Source organism: Gossypium hirsutum, chromosome A13 (genome assembly GCF_007990345.1).
Source record: "Gossypium hirsutum isolate 1008001.06 chromosome A13, Gossypium_hirsutum_v2.1, whole genome shotgun sequence".
Lineage (NCBI taxonomy): Eukaryota > Viridiplantae > Streptophyta > Magnoliopsida > Malvales > Malvaceae > Gossypium > Gossypium hirsutum.
In genome coordinates, this window is record NC_053436.1 from 12,925,743 (window position 1) to 12,932,338 (window position 6,596).

Consider the following 6,596-nt stretch of genomic DNA (forward strand, 5'->3'; position numbering starts at 1 on the left):
CTCCGGCCACCATGTACGGTGGTCGCTGGCGACAGACCAACGGTGGTCCGATAGCCGGAGAAGGAACACCTAGAGAAACCCCTTCCCCTTTTTTTGTTCTTTTTTTTTCAGAAACCATGAGAGAATGAGTTTTTCTTTTAATTCCTTTTATAAGCTGTTGGAACGGCATCGTTTGGGGCTGAGTTCAATAGCCCCAAAACAGCTTCGTTTAGCGACCCAAACCTGAGATTCGACCATAACCCGCCAAGGATCCACGCGTTTTTGGACTGGGGTTCTATTTGCGCCCTCAGTCCTTCCGCTTTTGAGGCTGGTTTCAATGTGGTCTCATTTCCCTTTCATTCCTTTTTTTAATTTTACCCCTGAAATTTCTTTACTATTTTATTCGGGCCCCTGACAAGACGACGCGCTTTGGGGAATGGGTTTATTGCCCATCTGGTCCTCTTATTTTATTCGCGTCTTCAAATGGGTCCTTCTCTCTTTTATTTTTTTTGAATTTGTCTTAAATTTCTGCTTTAAGTTCAAATTGGTCCCTTTTCGTTCTTTTAACTATTTTATTAACTAATTTAATATTATTGTTACTATAATTATATTTTATTTTCGTGCTTATTATTTGTTATTGTCATTATTACCTTCATTCCATTACTATTATTGTTGTTGCTTTTTTTGTTGTTGTTTGTATTATTATTTATATTATTGTTAGTATCATTGTTATTCCTTAGTTTATTATTATTATTTTATCATTTTTTTCTTTTTGTATTTATCTACATTATTATTACTATTATTATTGTAATTACTTTTGAACATACCATGCATTTTAAATTATTATCAATTTTAAATATTTTACATATATAATTTCTTTTAAATCATCATACGTAGTATTTATTTTGAGATTCTTATATGTATCTTTGTATTTTAAATTATTACATGTATGCATATATTTTTTATTTTAAATGTTTTTCTATACATCATTTTACCTCAAATTTCTCTTTTCACATTATTTATTCTAAATATTTTACACGTCATTTAAGTTAAACCATCTTATATATTATCTATTTTTAATTTTTATATGTTATTCTGTTATACTATTTTACATGTAAACGATTTTAAATTCTTTTATTATTTATTGCAAACTTTTTATCATTATTTGCCTTAAAGATTTCATATATATATATATATATATGTTACTTACATTAAATTGTTTTGTATACCTTTTATATATTATATATTTTTAAATTTGTTTTGCACATATTATTTTAGATATTCTATGTATTCTTTTAAATTGTTATATACTATTTATTTTAGATTTCATTTTTAAATTATTTTGTGTATCAATTATTTTAGGTTGTATTATGCCGTTCCCTTTAATTTGTTTCTTTTTATTATATCTATTTCAAAACTTATTTTTATGTATCATTTATTTAAAATTGTCTCATTATTTACCTTAAAAGGTTTCATGTTGTTTATTCCATTCTTTTGATTGTTAATGTTGGTATTTAAGTGACATATGTTATGTGGTTATTGTCATTTATGTATGTTATAATCTGTTCGTTTGTATTTTCACATTATTGTCACCCATTTGCATAGTATCTTATCCATGAATATCATTCCATGTTTATTCGCCTTTCATTCGCAATTGTCGCATTGTAGTTTTCAACTTATTAATCTAAGATTAATGATTCCACCTTATTTCAAGTCAAATTCATGCATTTCAAGTTAGTTTTATAATTATTCGTTTGAAAATTCCTTAAAACGAAGGCAATGTTTGATGTTTGAAAATTTGGGAAATCGTGCCCTACCGTGCTGGGTTTCGATTTCCTGTTTGCTCAAAACAATCGAATATTCCTTTAGAATTTCACACGTGTTTTCCAAATTCTAAAACAAGGCAATGCTCAAGGTTTGGAAATTCGGGGAATCGTGCCCTATCGTGCTGGGTTTCGATTTCTCGTTTGTTCAAAATAATCGAATATTCTTTTAGAATTTCATTCGTATTCTTTAAATTCTAAAACAAAGCAATGTTCAATGTTTAGAAGTTCGAAGAATCGTGCCCTACAGTGCTGGGTTTCGGTTTTTTTGTTGGACTAAATAATTGGGCATCATTTTGTAATTTTCAATGTATAAATTTTTGGAAGTGAAAGATTTATCGTGTTCTCGAGGGAATAAAGGATCGTGTCCTATCGTGTTGGATATGGTGCTGCATTCCTTTGAAACAAGAGAATTTTGACGACCAAATTCAGCTATTCAAATGTTTTCAAAGGAACCATACTTCGAAAATAGCTTCAAATCTCAGACGTAATGACAGTACTTAATCAATTTGGTACCAATTTTGGGTGTAGTGAGGGTGCTAATCCTTCCTCATACGTAACCGGCTCCCGAACCCGTTTTCTCAAATTTACGTAGGCCAAAAATTGATTTAAATGGAATAAAAGGTTTCATCAGGTGAGCCAATCGCACCTAAACAAAAGATTGGTGGCGACTCCACGCTTTGTGTTCAAAAAGTCGATCCCCGTTTTTTAAAATCAAAAATGGTTTCGACAGCTTGGCGACTCCACTGGGGATCGAACAAGAGAGTCAAGCTATAAAATTGATTATTTGCTATCCTTTGTCAAAGAATTGAAAATTTGTTTTAAAAATCATGATTTTTTCTATTGCATTCGATTGAATGATTGTTGTGGTTCGGGTTTTGTAGAATGATATTGTATTGCATTGCACGACCACTGTGGTCAAACCTTCTAAGTGGGGGCAAAAAACTATGCTTTCGTGAGGTTTTCACCTCCATATGGGCTAGTGGATTGGTTCCGGGATACATCCGTACCTATGATTTCGTGAGATCTTCATCTCCACATGGTCATAGGGAAATGTATTCCCCTGAACCAAACTCGATCCATATGAGCCTATAATGGGTGAGGATTGAGGAATCTGTTGGTTCAGGTACCTTCTCTCTAGAACCGAACCACATATAGTGAACCTTAAGAGCTATCCTTGTGTAGAGCCGCATCAAGCCTTAGTATTTGCCTGTATGTGTGTTGTAATTATCTTTGTTGTGTTTGTATTTTATCACTTATATTTGATACTAACTGGTGTTTTGTTTTGATTGTGTTTTGCATGACATTGCATACTAAAGGAGGTGTTGATTCGTATTCAATTACTAAGTTAAAAAGTTTAACATGGAGAATGAATTTCTTAATAAAGTTGAGGATAATGCGGCCATCCGCGCATGATCAGAGAAGTTACAATCGGAGAAAGGGGATAGCTTGGCAGAAGGATATACATCAGAGTTCCAAGAATTCACTCGCGTCAATGTAGCACAAAATGAGTTGCAAGAGTTGAGAGATATCTAGGCTCGTTGGGATGAAGGAACCAAACAGTTGTTCTATCAAAGCTATGGTGATATATCTTACTTGCTAGATATTAAGGTGGACAAGCATCTATTCATAGTTATGGTTCAATTTTGGAATTCTGCTTATAAGTGTTTCACTTTTGGGGAAGTGGATTTAGTGCCTACCATGGAGGAATATACTACCCTGCTCAGGTGTCCGAAAGTGTAAGTTAGAAAAGCTTATGCCAAGGTTTTTAATGGTCAAACTTTCGCGAAGAAATTGATGAATATTTTAGGAATGAGCGAGCCTTGGGTCACTGCTCGGATTCAACAAAAGGGTGATAGTAAATGTATCCCTTGGGAGAATTTGAAAGATTTGGTTTTAACACATCCGGATGAAAGAAAGAGGGTCGATATCTTCACCTTAAGCATCTATGGATTAGTAATTTTTCCTAAAGCTTTAAGGCATGTGGATGAGGCAGTCACTGACTTATTCGATCGTCTTGAGAAGGGAATCACACCTGTACCTGCAATATTGGCTGAGACGTTCAGATCCTTGAGCATGTGTCAGAAGTCAGGTGATGGGCGGTTTATTGGATGTGCACAGCTGTTGATGGTGTGGTTTCATGGGCATTTTTGGAAAGTGAAAAAAGTTTCTTACCGGGTCTTTTTTGAAAGTTATTCCCCGTTAAAAGAGGAGGCAGCCATGCAGAGGAGAGACGATATTTCAGAAGAGAAATGGATGGAAATTGTTCTAAACCTCAAGGAGGGGGATATAGAGTAGAGAGCATTTTGGATAGTTCCCGATGAGATCCTGTATCGATGTAAGAGCTTTGGTTGGGTGCCGTTGTTAGGAATTTGGGGAGCTACTGGGTATACTCTATTGCTTACATTAAGGCAATACAAATCGAGGCAGTTTGTACCCACGACTTACGAACTTGCTCAATGTGAATTCTCCTATAAAGGTGACCACTATAAGAAGAAAGTTCGGGAACTATCAGATGCTTGGAAGCAAACTCGCTGGATGAAGAGGTTGGCTGCTGGTTTCATAGTGACACCTGAATATAATGGATGGTTTAGAAAAAGAGTCAATGACAATATTTCTAGACCAAATTTAGAAAACACCCGACCAATGGAGGAACAATTACAAGTCCCCACGTCAGAGTTGGAAATATAAAGCAAGACTTCGAGAAGAAGAGTTCTGAGCTTGGGAAAAAGATCGAACAATTGGAGGAAGAAAAGATGCATCTGAGATTAGACGTTGATTTCAGAGGTCAGAAGCTGAAAAGTTAATAAAAGGGAAAAGTAAGGCCGAAGAAGATCTGGACAGTTTGAAGACAGATTATAAGAAGTTACGCCTGTCTATGAGGACTGCTGGGTTAGGTAAAACTTTAGAACAATGGCGTAATGAAATTCAAGAGGAAAAGACCAAGGCCGACCGATGGGAAAGGAAATTCCGAGAGACTCAGGCACTAAATGAGGATTTAGAGAAGAGTCTATCAGAAAGTAGAAGTGAACGAGGTCAATTAAGGGCTAGAGTGGCAGAGCTCGAGAAGTCTCTTCATCAGTACCGAAGCCATAATACCGCAAAGGAGTTGAGAGCAAGCTTGAGTAAGGTAGAAGAAATGAAAGGAAAAGTAGGAGAATTAGAAGCGTTATTACAAAGCTGTGAGATGCGGATTCAGCTTTTCGAAGAAAGTGAGGAGCGTTGGAAAGAACAGCTTCACCATTCGTAAGACCAAGTCAGAAACAGGGATTACATCATGGGAGAAGCCGTGACCCAGATTCGAGAGGTAGCCGATTACTTGCATGCTTTAGTGGTACAAGCGGACATACTGAGTGTGAAGTACGAGTTGGAGTCAGATCGGGGGCAGGAGCTAGCCTCTTTGTTTAGGAAAATTAAGGCTCTGAGCATTAGGGCGAAGTCTTATTTGTAACTCAGTTTTATGTAAAGACTTTTATTTTCTAGTGAAGTTTTCTAAATGGAATCGAATCAAAATTGATGCCTTTTTTACAATCATGCATTTACATTACATTACATCATATGCATTAAAGTCCAAAAAAAGATTCTAATTAATTAAAAATGTTTCGGTAATCTGGAAACTGACGAAAATCTCCCAAATACACATCCCTACGGTACAAGAAGAAAAACTAAAATAATGGATAAAAAACTAGAGAGACTGGAGCAAATGCAGAAAGAGATGCAGGAGCAGATGCAAGCATAAGTGCAAGAACAGATAGCTAAAATCCAGCAGAAAATGAGGGACCAGATGCTGGAATCACAAAAAATATGATGGAAGAGCTAACCCGACTACTGACTAGTAGGCCGGACAAAGAAAAGGGCCCTATGGCCAATATGGGAAATAACAATGGAGAAAACGCTCAAATGCAACATGAGACACACACGCAGAGGCCATCCATTACTGAAGATCCCCTCTACCCCCTGGTTTTACCCCGACGAATGCTCAAACGCAACCCGAGCTACACACGCGAAGGTCGTCCGTTACAATCAGGCCCCAACAATTTCAAGCCGATACCTCGATGCCAATCAACTATGAAATGGGCTCAGGCTCTAATTCTGGGGATAACCCTATTAATCCTATAATCCCTGATTTGGATAACATGGCAGAAGAAGAGAGAGTAAGAACGGGGCTCTCGAAAGAATTGGAAGACCGATGGAAGTGGTTAGAGGAAAAGTTCAGAGTGATGGAAAGTGCTGATTATCATTGTAGGATCGACGCTAAAGATTTGAGCTTGGTCCTAGACCTAGTCCTCCCTCCTAAGTTCAAAATCCCAGACTTTGAAAAATACAATGGAACTAGCTATCTAGAGGCTCACATCACTATGTTTTGTTGAAGAATGGCAGGGTACGTTTACAATGATCAACTATTGATCCACTGCTTCCAAGACAGTTTGGTCGGGTCTGCGGCCAAATGGTACAACAAACTAAGTCGCGCTCAAATCCATTCATGGAAAGACTTGGCACAAGATTTCATGAAGCAATACGGCCACGTGACAAACATAGCACCCTATTGAATCACGTTGCAAAACATGGAGAAGAAACAAAATGAGAGCTTCAGGCAGTACGCCCAAAGATGGAGAGAGGTGGCGACACATGTCCAACCACCTCTTCTGGAGAAAGAAATGACTATGCTCTTTATCAACACTTTGAAAGCTCCGTTTATCAACCACATGCTGGAAAGCGCTACTAAGAGCTTCTCAGACATAGTAATGTCAGGAGAGATGATAGAGAACGTGATAAGATGCGGGAAGATCGAAA